This window comes from Equus caballus, chromosome 8 (genome assembly GCF_041296265.1).
Source record: "Equus caballus isolate H_3958 breed thoroughbred chromosome 8, TB-T2T, whole genome shotgun sequence".
Taxonomy (NCBI): domain Eukaryota; kingdom Metazoa; phylum Chordata; class Mammalia; order Perissodactyla; family Equidae; genus Equus; species Equus caballus.
The window spans coordinates 4,064,323-4,079,035 of record NC_091691.1 but is presented as its reverse complement, the minus strand read 5'-3'; the positions used below and the strand labels follow the sequence as shown (position 1 = coordinate 4,079,035).

General features: G+C 40.8%; 1 long non-coding RNA gene and 1 pseudogene across 1 annotated transcript; one reads left to right on the top strand and one right to left on the bottom strand.

The window, feature by feature from the left end:
• Positions 1-14,713, bottom strand: part of LOC102150463 (tubulin alpha-3 chain-like) — a 38,251-nt pseudogene that overhangs the window by 6,007 nt on the left and 17,531 nt on the right.
• LOC138925477 (uncharacterized) lies at positions 257-4,968 on the top strand. Its single transcript, XR_011441691.1, has 2 exons — positions 257-1,523; positions 4,166-4,968. It is a non-coding gene; the product is annotated as an uncharacterized lncRNA (long non-coding RNA).

Below are 14,713 nucleotides of genomic sequence, written 5' to 3'. Positions count from 1 at the left end.
AAATGGCCTTAGCAACCCATCAGTATGGCCATGAAGTAACAGTTCTTGCCAGCGCCAATCACCAATTTTGCAAAACGACCTGTGTAATTTTTCTCTTTTTGCGTTTATAAACCCCTGCCTCCTTTGTCTTCCTTGGAACACATTTTGGGTTTCTGCCTGAATCTGTGTCTCCCGAATTGCAATTCTAATTGCCCAAGTAAATATCTGCTATTTGAACTGTGGTGAATTTTTCCTCAGTTGATATTTTTTGGTGTAGTCGGCAGATCCAGAGCAACTGACCAGAGACCCTGGTGCTGCCGTGGACACGTGGAAGGCACCTCCAAGATAGCCTTGTTCTCTCGCGTTTCCCTTGGTGAGCCTCAGGGTTCCAGCAGTAAGTTCTCCTGGATCCGAAGCTCCTATTTTCGGTTGAGGTTCAGAGTAGATTTTATTTGGGAGGACTAACTGGTTCTGTCCTTTGGAGGGAGGATTCCGCCCTCACCTTAACTAGGCGGAGAATTCAGGTTTAAGGACACTTCTTGGTGAGTGTTATTGGAGCTCTAGTAGATTTTCATTTTATTCAAGCGGCCACATTCTCTTACAATTCAAAATTCAGCTGTTTATAACCAGCACAGACCTCGTAGTTTCTCCTGTTGTCCAAATGAGGGTCCTCCTACTCCGAAGATGAGAGACATTGCTCCTTCCAACCCTTTTTGGGTTGTTTCTCGGTGACTGGAAATCCAGCAGAAGTGTTGGGACTGTGTCCATGACATGCAGTGGTCTCACAGGGCCTCCCAATGAAGAACATACCCTGTTTTGGGTCAGAGGAACTTCACAAGCTCATCTGGAAGGCACAGATGAAGGATTGGTCATCCTAGGACCATGAGCAACCTGCCACCACTTGCTGCTCAGGAATCTCTGAGACACGTAAAAGAGAGACCAACGGCCCATTGGTGACACCCTGGGAAGTGGTCCTCACAGGCAGCACATACCTGACCCAAGACATAGACCCTCCTGCCTTGGTCATCTGAGAACAGCCCCTTCTAAATTATGGGGAACAAATGTTCTGGAACAACCATAAATAGTCACCTTCCTTTGGGAACCCCAGCTGGATTTATGTTGAAAGAGTATGGTCCCTCTTCTTGTAAATTTTTACCTCAATGGACCCATTTTACCCAAGGATGATTTAAAACTTTCTTGGTCCTAATGGGGCTTATTTGAAATGCCTAAACTAGTCCATTTGCATACATGTTTAGAAAATAAGAGATCTAAAATTAAGCAAGTGGGAATGGGTGAACTTTTGAAATAACTTGGAATGATAATGGCCACTCTGGGGAAGCTTTGTTTCAGATCCATCCACCTTAAGGGTCCCCCTTAAAAGAGAGGATTCCAACCCCCTCAGAGACAATGGAATGTGTGCTTTGATTGCTATGCAGGAGCTTCCAAAAGACAAAAGGACTTCAACACAGCTCTTTAAAGGATCCTTACAGCCTGCCAACCCCCCCCCCCAAAACTTTAGTAAAAGCCTTTGGCCGTCTGAGCAGGTAACCTTAATTTAGTCCATCTGCCAGAAAGAAACACAATTTGGATCCAACTATTCTTCTCAGATTTGTATCCAAGACATGGCTAAAATTCTTAAAGATGTCTGTTGTCTCTCTGTGTGTCTATGTATGTATCTCTCTCTCTATGTATATGATATTTTTCTACCTCCAGATAGTATTGCTAAAATTAAACATTTTTTTCCTGCTTTTTCTCCCCAAATTTCCTCACTACATAGTTGTATATTCTAGTTGTAGGTCCTTCTAATTCTACTAAGTGAGATGCCACCTCAGCATGGCTTGATGAGCGGTGCCATGTCTGTGCCCAGGATCTGAACCGGTGAAACCCTGGGCCTCCGAAGCAGAGCGCACAAACTTAACCACTCGGCCAGGGGGCTGGCCCCTAAACATTTAAATAAGTTAAGTATTCGTAAAACTCTCAGAAATATAGAAACTAACCCAAAGGTTTTTCAAGTTCAAGTGATTTGAGATAATCTGTGATAAAAAATAGTTTAAGTTTGTTGGTTTAATAGAAACAGACATGTCTTCCGAGTCATATATAAATATGAATATTGATGTGGATTAAGGCTACCCCAGCTAGAGAAGCCCAAGGTGACCTGGCCTACATGCCAAACTATATGACCCAGTGGACTTTTTTTATGGTATGAATTAGGACTGCCCCAGGGAGAGAAGCCCGGGGCATCCTCACCTGCATGCCGATCTATATGGCCAGATTCGTATCTAAAGTTATATGACCTCACAATAACCAGACCCCATCTGCACTGAAATCATTTAATGACTTTTTACATCATCTTTTTCTTTTTTTCCAGTAAAAATAAGTCACGTACCCATGCCTTATAAAATTAGCCCTAACCCTCAACTCAGGGCAGCAGCAAGAGCTCTGACTGCCCGTGGGTCTTGTCCCCACGCACCAGCTCTGCCTGGCCATGGGTCCTGTCCCCATGCCAGCGGGGGCAGCAGCAGGAGCTCTGCCTGCCTGTGGGTCTTGTCCCCACACACCAGCTCTGCCTGCCCATGGGACCTGTCCCCATGCCAGCGGGGGCAGCAGCAGGAGCTCTGACTGCCTGTGGGTCCTGTCCCCACACACCAGCTCTGCCTGCCCATGGGTCCTGTCCCCATGCCAGCGGGGGCAGCAGCAGCTGCTCTGCCTGCCCATGGGTCCTGTCCCCATGCCAGCGGGGGCAGCAGAAGCAGCAGCAGCAGGAGCTCTGCCTGCCCATGGGTCCTGTCCCCATGCTATTCCACACTATTCTCTAAATAAAAGAGCACTACTGCCAGATCTTGAGAGTCTAAGAAATCTTTCTTTTGACTCCTCGGCTCACCGACCCCGCATCAAATATATAAAGCAAACATACAACTTTTTCTCCCTGGGTCCACTGGCCAGGTTGGCTCCTGCTGTTTCTGTTGCAGAATTTGTCTGCAGAGGGAATGACTTGGGATGATGATTAAATGTTTACTGTCTAATCCAAACATAGTTGTTAAAACAAGTGTTTAAAGAAATGTAAATCAGAGAAAAGTTTACACTAAGTTAAACTAAAGAATAGATATTGATTGAGTATCTAAACCATTTCGGCTAGGATGGTATGCTGAGACATTGATTGCTAAACGTTAACTTTGTCTAGTTCTGGATTTCTAATTCTTTTTCAGAGAGACAAATAATATTTGCGTTATCAGTACATATGTTTTTGCCACATTGAAAAGTTTACTGTAAAGAAAAATATGCTCCTGGAAATTATGAAACGTGTCTGTGGGTTTGCCAATCTACTACAGATGCTGCTCTGTGATAGACAGGTCACGGCCGCCTGCCTCCTAGTTTTCACTGGAAAGCAAAGATTACAAATAGTTTTAAAACAATTTGGTAGAAGAGCTGAGAATACAAATGAACCAAAGACGAAAGGCCAGAACACGTAGAGTAATGAGGGTAAATTAACTCTATGCACACTGTGCGCATTGATGCTGAGAGAACGCGGGCAGAGCAGCGGGCGCCCCTTTGTCAGATGAGAAGCAGTGGAACTTTCTCTTACTATGCAAGGATTCACTGTCACTTATCTTTCAGACCGTGGTCAGAGACCATTGATAAATTATGATTAACATTTATTTAAGTGGAAAATGTACATGGTGTCTACATTTATCAAAATATATAAATGTAGGGGCTGGCCCAGTGGCACAGCAGTTAAGTGCACACGTTCCACTTCAGCAGCCTGGGGTTCGCCAGTTTGGATCCCAGGTGCGGACATGGCACCGCTTGGCACACCGTGCTGTGGCAGGCGTCCCACATATAAAATAGAGGAAGATGGGCACGGATGTTAGCTCAGGGCCAGTCTTCCTCAGCCAAAAGAGGAGGATTGGCAGCAGTTAGCTCAGGGCTAATCTTCCTCAAAAAAAACCCCCAAAACATATATATACACACACATAAATGGATAATATATCTTTAATTTTATAGATTAATTTACTATATATATAAATGAAAGAAAATTTCATAAAATGAAAAATAGAATACATGTATGGTATATACTAAAAATAGGAAATACATGTCAGTTTATTAAATTGTTATTTTAGTTACTTATACAGTTTTATTTATGTAAGTATATGCTGGACCATAATACACACTCTATTTCTTGCTATAGGATGATCTGAAAGCCACTGCTCTTAAACCACAGTAAACTGAGCAACAGAAGGGTCCATCTGCAAGATGGAGAGGCCCACATGAGATCACCCACCGTTTCTGTCCTGCACACGCACAGCGATGACTCCTCAAGGCCAGGCTGGAATCCCTCTCTGACAGCCTCCCACTTTGTTGCCTTGTCTTTTCAGATTGACAGCCAGGCAGTATCTGTGTTAAAAAGAACTTCCCCCATTTCTTAGAACTGCATGCGAGGCTGAGAATTCTGGTGGTGGCTTCCAAGATATTTACAGCTCTGCCGTCAGTTTAGAAGTTGTTCCATCTTTCAAATCTTTCTTCTGCCTGCTCAACCTAGAGCAACCCTTTTCAGCAAGAATGTGGGGATCTTGTGACCTCTGCCTGTTCCGTTGTTCCCAGTCTAGCAGAGCAATGTCAGCATGAACCTGTAGACATGAGTGAATCTTGTTCTGTAATCTCCAGAAAAGGTATGGTTTATATCATGTAGAAGGAGTTTATACTCACTTAGTGTGATGTGTAGGCAATTATGCTATCCTCTAAGAGTAAGATCTGTAAGTATTCTCTAACAACTGCCTTGCATCATTTTTTTAAAGATAAGCTTTGTAAGTTTTTGAAATTAAGAAAATGATGATATATGAAAAATAGACAAGGAAAGTAGGGTATGTGTTTTCAGTAAGAGAAGGTATGAGGAATGAAGATGCATTTTTGTTAAAGGAAAATTAGAAAGTAATTTTGTCTTAAAATGATTGTTCCCAAAATAAGAAAGAAAAAGACAGGAAAAAACCTAAATAGACATAGAAAGTTGTAGGTTTATGAAAAAGGAATCCTCAAGAAGGAAGTGTGTTGTGTGATCAAGCTGGCTAAGATTAAAATAAATTTATTTAAAAATGAATTTTAATATCAAAAGTATACTGGTACAAAATTAGAATTTGGATTTTCTCTCTATAAAAAGACAAAGTCTTCTCAGATTATTGGTCTGCTCTTAAGAAGAAACAGTAAACGTTTCTTTACCTTTAATGTAATCTGCCTAGGGAACAGAGATTCTGTGTTTTATCTTTATCGAGTCTTCCTGATACCAGTTTCCCTACATTAAACCCAGCATATATGGGGTTAAAACCAAAACACTCATTCCCTGCTTGCTCCCTGGCTTCCTGGCTCCAGAATCCACTATCCTCCATGGAGATAGACACCACCAAGGGCAAGCACCTGGATTCATTATCTCCTCCCACAAAGAGATACAGGCTGATGGGAAAGCTGCTGACCAGCAAGGTCACGGGCTCCCTCCTCTCTGCAAGTGTCTCAAGGCCAAAGACAGGCTGGTGGGAAAGCTCCGACAAGCAAGGTCATATGCTCCCCCTCCCCTACCTAAAACCCCAAATAAAAACCCTTCCTTTTAGCTTTTCAGAGAGTTTTGGATTTCAGCGTTAGCTTCCCTCTCTCCTTGCTCAGCGCTGTGCAGTAATAAAATTCCTTTCTTCCGCTACACCCAGTGTCAGAGATTGGATTGCTGCACAACGGGTGAGTGAACTCACTTCAGGTTGGATATCAACTTGGCGACCCAGATGGGACAATGTCCCAGATGGACGTTTCGCTTGTGGCACACCAGCCTCTGGCTAAAGGCCTCTCTTGGAAGCTGTCCAGCAGCTGCCCGAGCCCCTTGTCTCAGGGACAGCCCCAAGTGACTGGCTGCTAACCAGACGTCGTTGGCCCATGGCGCTTTTGCTTTGGTGGTGGAAGAAACTAGGTTCAGGATTTAGGAAGTCATCTCTTGTAAGTAGCTGGTAGTTTTTGTCTTTGTCTTTGTGTTAACTTTTTCCAACAGGACTGGCTGGAAATAATGGGTACCTGGCAGCCCTCTGTTCTCCGTTTGTTTTGAAGTCACGACACCTTGGCCGGATTTTGGTATGTCCTCCGGGTGTGCACCACTGAGGTCCCTTGTCCTTGCTCATCTGGGAAGATCTGCGTAGGGGATCTTCATTTGTTGGGCGCCCCCGAGTGTAGGACGCAGACTAAGCTGGGACTGGAAGCACTTTGGTTTTTGGTTTTGGTCTTTTTCTGGCTTCCATTTGTGGCTGAGTGTCTTTTGGAAAGCGTGCTTGTTCAGTATTTGTTGTTGTTTGTCTGTTCATCTTTCCTTTTAAAAGTGTTAACATGGGCAGTGCCACATCTATTCCACCTAAGAGCTCCTGGGCAAACACTTTGGCTGATGGTTGACCTATCGCTATAAGGCAATGTCTAAAGAGGGATGATTTTTCCTTTGTAACACCACATGGCCACAATATTCTTTAGACTCCAGAGAAAAAAAATGACCAAACAATGGAAGCTTAAGTTGGGAAGCTTTTTAGAGAGCTCTCATCATGAACAGCTGTTTTATTGGTGCCTATGAAAAGACCAAATTAAAAGGAAAATACAATGACTAGTCTTAAGAACCTAATCAAACTTGGAGTCTCAGCTTCTTCCCTGGTCTTACAGATGCTAATGAAAACACTAAGTTAACAAAGGAAATTAGGAAAGGAAGAGTCACAGGACTCATCCCAATGGGATGAAAATCTTTAGCTAGTTATTAAAAGTGTTGAGGAAAATAATCCATAACCAATCTATAAATGAAAATTTGGGAGAGTTTATTCTGAGCTAAAATGTGGGGACCATGGCCTGGGGCCTTACTTCCTGAAGGAAGAAAGGGCACCGAAAAGTGGGGTGCACAGAGTGGTTATATACCCCCAAACAGGATGTTTCACATAGTATTGAAATATCCCTTTTACAATAGTCGCGAGACTGCTCTGTCAGCACAGCAATTGATGGACACAGCAGGTAGGTCTGCTGTCTCAGTGTACACAGCAGGGTGGCAGGTCTGTTGTCTTGAGCTGGGTGGTCACAGGTGAGCTGGGTGGTCACAGGTGAGTGCAGCAATGAGTTCCTAGCCTAAGGAAAGATGCTTATCCCTAAGGAAATGCCAATGTGGGGGGAAGTTGCACCTTTATCTTAAGGCCATTTGTTCTTGCCATAGTAAGTGTTTTAAAGCAGATATGCAGTGCGTACTCAACTCAACGGCCACAGGCCCTTTTGGAAAAAACAAAGTCAGGCTGAATTAGGTTTACACCAAATGGCTTCCTCATATACTCCAATGTATCCTATTGCTTGCCATTTCTATTTGTCAAAAGAAAAATGGGATAAATGGAACAGATACAAATAAAATTAAAACAAAGCTTTTAATAAAACACTGCCTAAGGTTGGATGGGCTAAAGGGACCCCCTTATGGCCCCCCAACATTAAAGGACATCAGACAAACCTGTTCTATTTACCCCAATTGAAAAATTTTAAAAGGTCAGGAGGCAAAAATCAGAGTGATGAACCTGACCAGCAATTGTTTGAGGCAACAGTTATGCTACTAATGTTAATAAGACGATAAAGATTCAAGTGTTCAAGCTAATATCATATGAAGAGTTTATGTCAACTTTGCCTGAATATTTGCTTTGGGAATAAATGTTCTGTCTAACTGGGAATGCTTGCCCTACACAATGTTGTAATACCAAAACTTGTTAATGGAATTCTAATGTAAGTTCTAATTAAAAGTATGAGAGTGAGTAAAACTAGGATAAAGTTTTGTAAAAATTGATATACTTAAACGGGCCAATTTTAGTTCACCCAAACTGATGTATGCAATTGGAAACGCAGCTGCAACAACAGGGAGCCTGTTTTAATTTTTGAGGCTTCTAAATAAAATTAGAAATACTGGGGCTGGCCCCATGGCCGAGCGGTTAAGTTCGAGGGCTCTGCTGCAGGCGGCCCAGTGTTTCTTTGGTTCAAATCCTGGGCGTGGACATGGCACCGCTCATCAAACCATGCTGAGGCGGCTTCCCACATGCCACAACTAGAAGGACCCACAATGAAGAATATACAACTATGTCCCGGGGGCTTTGGGGAGAAAAAGGAAAAAAATAAAATCTTAAGAAAAATTAGAAATACTTTACTGCCTCTTTAAGGGAAAATAATTAAATAATTAAACATGCCAGCAGCTGAACCCAAATCTGCTGCTTTTATCTACTCTCTTGCTGAGTTTCCCAGCAAGCTGAGCTTCACTTCAACTCCCCCAAAATTCCTGATCTAAAATTGAACAAGTAAAAATAAGTAAACTTTTGAGATAATTTGAAATTGTAATGGTCATTCTGGGAAACCTCTGTTTCAGAAAAGGGGATTCAAAACCTCCTATAGTGAAATTCAGTCTCTAATCAATATGCAAAAACTTCTAAGAGACAAAGTTATTTAAGATGATACAAAATGATCTTTGATGAATGAAAGCCTGTTTAAGTTTGCTGATTTGATTTTAAATAAACATGTCCTCAAAATTATCAGCATTGGATATGATGCTAACATACAGTCAGGGTTTACTGGTCAAATGAGCTCATGTCATCTCTGCTACAAAATTTATCAGCAAAATATCAGTATAATAGCTAATTTTGTTTAATGTCTCATGAGATTTTTGTAAATGATCTAAATATAATTGTGAAGAAGAGATAAACTAAATAAATGTAAAAAGATAAAAGTTTTTGGAAAGGCTTCTTTTTCTTTTTGAGGAAGATTAGCCCTGAGCTAACATCTGCCAATCCTCCTCTTTTTGCTGAGGAAGACTGGCCCTGAGCTAACATCCGTGCCTATCTTCCTCTACTTTGCATGTGGGACGCCTGCCACAGCATAGCTTACTAAGCGGTGCCATGTCCACACCTGGAATCCGAACTGGCCAAACCCGGGCCACTGAAGTGGAACGTGTGAACTTAACAGCTGCACCATCTGGCTGTGCCCTGGAAATACTTTTTAATGATAATTATATGTATTATGATATATGTACTTAAAACAACTGAGGATGATAGTTAACTGCTGTAATGTCACATGAAGTTTTTAACAGTAATTGTTAAAACTGGGTAAGAGCTTTAAGTACAATAATTATGTTTTATAGTCTGCATACTTAAAAACAGCTTCCAAAATCTTTTTGGAAACTTGAACTTTATAGCTTTACTAAGTTAAGTTAAATAATAACAGTTTGTTGGGTATCTAGGTCATTTCCACATAAGATACAATATTAAAGGTTAACTACTAATCACATATTTGTCTGCCTTTTGTTTCTTATATCAAAGAAAATGAAAAGTGCTTAGGTTTATTGATAAACATGTTTTATGTATGGTGAAGAATTTTCTATGAGAAAACATATATTTCTAAAAGGTCCGTATACAAGGAAAGTAAATATATGTTTTCAGTAAAAAGATATAAAGAATAAAAATATTTTTGTTTCTTGAGTTAAAAAAGATAAATTTATCCTAAAGTACTGGGACAAATTCTAAATGTAAAAGAAACAACAAAAGGTTTGTGAAAGTAAAACCCTGTAAAATTTTGTGCATGGCCAAGTTGGCTAAGACTAAAATAAATTTATTAAGTAAATAAGTTACAATATCAAAAATAAACTGGTAAAAACTTAAAACTTGGTTTCCTCTTTCTTAAAAGATAATTTTCCTAAACTTTTTAATGACTATTTTAACTCTGTTTCCCCTTGATTGTTTCTGTTGTCACTTCGAATAGATAGTTGAATGTGGTTTTGCAGTGAACCTGGTTTCCTATCTGAACAAATGTTTTAAAGCTTTTAATATTTTTGACAAGCTTCCCCCCACACACAAATATTCAAGTTGTGAGTAAAAGCTTTCCTTTGACCTGGAAGAGGAAGGAAAGTTTCTCTGGGGATTTTCAGAGGGCCCCTGGGACTTCTCAGAGAAATTTGTTCTCTTTCTACAAGAAAAATGCTAAACTAATGAGGCCTATTTTGTACGTTAAATTATATAAGAAGCATTGTCAAATAAATAATGATAAACTTTCTTAAATGGTATTATGTAAATGAGTGTTATTAAGTATTTTAAAAATTATTAAAATTTTGTTCTATTCTGATTGTCAGCCATAATTTTGGTTATTATCTCAAAGTGTTATACGTCACAAGAATGGTCAAATGCCTTTTCGATTACCATTGTTGAATGTTTTATTATTTGCAGACAGTTGCTGTTTTACTTTGATGTCTTTGCAAATATGTTTCATCTTCAGGGAAATATATGGAAAGGACTCTGACACCCTAGAATACAGGTTTCCAATAAACTTTGAGATTATAAAGCTAAACTGGGTAAAAATTACAGAACTGTAACATAAAAACTGGTGACCTCACAAACTGCTAACAAGATTAAGATCAAGAACCAATTACACAGGACTGAGTAAACCAATAGGGATGATTATAATTTTTATGGCTTTCTACTTAAGATATTGCTGATTTTTGATGTTTTGGTTTTTCAGATTTAAGAAAACTTTTTTCTCGATTCTCTTAAGGAACTATTACTTATAGCAAGTTGTAAAGAAAATTGAAACATTTATCTTTTTCTCCCTATCTGAGCCCTCCAAAATGTAAAAACTCCTGATGAGTAAGTATTCTTATTTTTATGGCAATATGGTTGTTTGCATAAGTCCAATAAGAATCTGTTCTTCTTTTAACAGGACACAATTGGAAACACTGGTTATATTACCAAGGCTTTGACAGGAACATCATATTTGAAAAAAACATACAGGCTTGGATGTAACAAGACAGCTTTTGAGGGGCAAAGGTTGACATTCTGGAATAAAGCCACTTGGAAATATTGGCCTGGTACTGTGCTTATGGGTTCTATGACCTGGTAAGGTTGAGGAAAGAATGTTACTCACTCTGGCAGGTACATGGGACCTCAATATTTTGGGGACCTCGTGAAGAGAGGGATTCACCCAAATCTGTAGGTACTGCAGGTGGATCTGATGACAGGTCCTTTGCTTGGCTTTCCTTGAGAGGCATTTAAAGTTCAACCTGAAATTCCCTATAAGGTTCCAGCAAAGCAGATTTAAAAGAGCCTATATAATCAATTACTATTCTTGCCGTACTTATGTAAATAATTATGCCAAATTTATTAAAACTTGACTTATTTTGCAAACCAGTTAGTCTTAATTTGGCTATGTCTAGTAGAATTGAGGGTGATTTTAGAGAGAAAGATTGTGTTTCAATAGAAACCATAATACACATTTGTGGATATTGGATTTTGGTTCTGTCAATTGTCTTTAAGATTTTTGTTACATCTGTTAACTAGACTAGATCCTGAATTCTTCTCATCTCCTGAAATACCTGGCTACAAGCCTCCAAATTAACATTTTCAGGGTTTTTATTTTCCCCATAATTTTCATTTGGAGTCATTGAAAACTAAATCTGCCCTTTTTCCTAAAGCCTTGCAAACTGGAGCTGGAGGACCTAATATAAACTTAAGATTCATGTCTACTGCTGTGTAAGCCACTCAAGAAGTTACCTGAGTGCCTGATGACACCATCAGAGACAGGTCAAACTGCGAAAGATGCGTTGACCCTGACTTCTAGGAATCTTGATTGGCTTCCCCCTGGGCTCAGAAACTGGTTTATAATTTGCTCCAACCATTAACCTTGTTTTTCTCTTTTTGTTTCTCTAGAAAAATTTCTTGTTAAATACCTGGTTACTTATTTACACAATACAGGCCTAACTTCAGGAGCCCACCAGCATCGCTGCCTTATTAAAAGACTGGTTCAATGAGATGAAACACCCTACACCCCATTTCAGCAGGAAGTGGCTAGATTGGTTGCTGCCCCAAATCCCTCAAGATTGAGAAATGGACATAAAATAGGGGGGAATTGATACTGACCCTGATATCAGTTTCCCTATATTAAAACCAGCATATATGGGGTTAAAACCAAAACACTCATTCCATGCTTACTCCTTGGCTTCCTCGCTCCAGAATCCACTATCCTCCATGGAGATAGACACTGCCAAGGACAAGCACCTGGATTCACTATCTCCTCCCCACAAAGAGATACAGGCTAGTGGGAAAGCTGCTGACCAGCAAGGTCACGGGCTCCCTCCTCTCTGCAAGTCATCTCAAGGCTAAAGACAGGCTGGTGGGAAAGCTCCAACCAGCAAGGCCATATGCTCCCCCTCCCCTACCCAAAACCCCAAATAAAAACCCTTCCTGTTAGCTTTTTGGGGAGTTTGGGATTTTAGCGTTAGCTGCCCTCTCTCCTTGCTCAGCACTGTGCAATAATAAAATTCTTTCTTCCACCATACTCAGTGTCAGAGATTGGCTTGCTGTGTGCAACAGGTGAGCAAACTCACTTCAGGTTCGATATCATTCTGTTACATAGAACAGCTGGGTTTTGCTCAGAACCATGTACTTTCTGTACGGGCCTTTAAAATCTCTTTGTCACTTTAGTTAAATAGATAATTAAGTGTTGTTTCATAAAAATGTGATCCTTTTTGATCAAATGTTTTAAAATTTTGTGATAATTTTTGACAAACTTCCCCTGAATCAAATTCTCTATAAACTCTTTTTCTGACCTGAGAGATAGTAAACTAATTAGGCTTATTTGATATGTTAAATTACACAGGAAGCATTGTCAAATAAGGAATAACAATTAGTCTTCTTTATGTTATGTCTTTATAAGTATAGGTTATAAGAGTTCCAGGAAGTATGTACTTCCTGGGAGTCTAATGTGTCCTGGAATAAAATGTGTGTCATGAAAATTGAGGCTCACAGTAAATATCAGGAAAGCGTCGTAGCTGACTTTCTTGCAAAGGCAGCAACAACAGAGTCTATAAAGGTCATGACACATGTGGATGAAGTCCATTCTGCTTCTCTTGCAAGAAAGAAAATTGGCCTCTCACTGCCAGACGTTTGCCATCCCGATGTCCTTGTAACACAGCAACAGTCTGCTCCTGACTCAGAGAAATTAAGGAGGGTGAACAATGGCTGTAAATTCAACAAGCAGTAGGGGCTCTGGGAAACCCAAGATGGCTGCTTGGTTCTTCCTGGCTCCCTAGCAAGCTCCATTTTAAAATTTTTACATTTGTTCCCCCACCACAGTGCATTAAGAACAGCTATTCTGTCCCAGAGGCCTCAGAACTCCTCCCTCTGGGTCCTTTGAGCACCTGCAGCTGGACGTCATTCAGTTGCCACTTCCTATGGCTCATCAATATGTTCTTGTTGCTGTCTGTGTTTCCTGGATGGGTTAAAGCCTTTCCCTTGCCACAAAGCTGACGCCCTCACAATGGCAGAGAAACTGATAGAACACGAGCTTCCCACTTGGGATGTACCTTCCACAATTCCCAGTTATCGAGGCACCCACTTCACTGAGAAAATCATACAAACCTTAAAGAAAACTCAGCAAACTTCTTGGGATTCTCACTGTCCCTGTCACCCTCAATCATCAGGCAAAGTCAATAAAACGAGTGAAAAACTGGATTCAAGCAGAAGAAATAGTAAGTTACGTGAGACTACATGAGCTGAAAAAGATGCCCTAGGCTTTTTCCCCAAAATTAAAAGAAATTTTTTCTCTTAAGCCACTTTGGAAGACATACCTTTGTGAACAAAGATGAAACATTGACTTTCTCTTATTACCTGATCCATCCAGAATTCAGAAACTCTCAGTGAATATTCTTATTTTCACTTTTTAATTAATCAGGACAAATTTTTAATAGAAACAAATTAGTTTTATTGTGATTACTTTTGGTGAAAAATGAGGGCAATTGTAGAGAGAAAAATTCTGTTTGCACCTTTGTAGACATTAGATTCTGGTCCTGTTAATTATTTTGAGGTTTGTTACACACTGTGGACTGGACTCCCCTGGCCTAAGGTATTGCCTTCAGCCTTGCTGACTGTTGGCAGTGCCCTCTTTGGAGAACATGGACTAACTCCACATGGGACAGTCACCAGCAGATCAGTGTCTGTTGGTCCACAACCTTCTGTGGCTCCCCTCTTGTCTTATGTGAGTGTGACCAGCTGCTGTGAGTCTCTACTGTCTTATCCCCAGCCCATCAACAACAGGTTAAAGACGCTTTCTTGGACCCCAATATAAAGGATCCTGTTGGTCACAGTCTCGAGCCTGGGGACTGGGTATTCTGGAAGCATCATTAGAGGACAGCCCTCGAGCTCCATGGAAAGGACCTTACCAAGGCTCCCTGACCACTGACACTGCTACACTGCGTACTATGTGCCCCCTTTTGGGTACACCTTTGTGTGTGATTACTATGGGGAACCGTGGGCTTATGCATTGATGGATCAGGATTTGGTCCCAGGCCTGTCTGATTCCAAACCCTATGGGATTTCCATTATACTAACGCTTCTGACAGTAACCGTACATCATATTGAACAAGCATGTACTGTTGCAGGACAATTTCATGTATTCTGTTTGTGTTAGAATGATGGAGTCCAGTGCTGAGCAGCCTTCTCGGAGCAGAGGGACATGGTCAAGGCAAGCTCATCTCTGTCTGTGGAGCCGTAGAGACGAGGCAGGGAGAAGGGAGAAGGAAACAAGGACGATCAATACCAGGTGTCCCGAGCCTGAGGACTGGAGCTGTGAAGACAGGTCTCTGGAGAGGCTTTGACTCAGGTCTGGACTGAAGTGAATCAGCGTTGGAATAAGCAGTGATTTTGGACTAGACTTTCTTTTAATAATTCGTATTTGG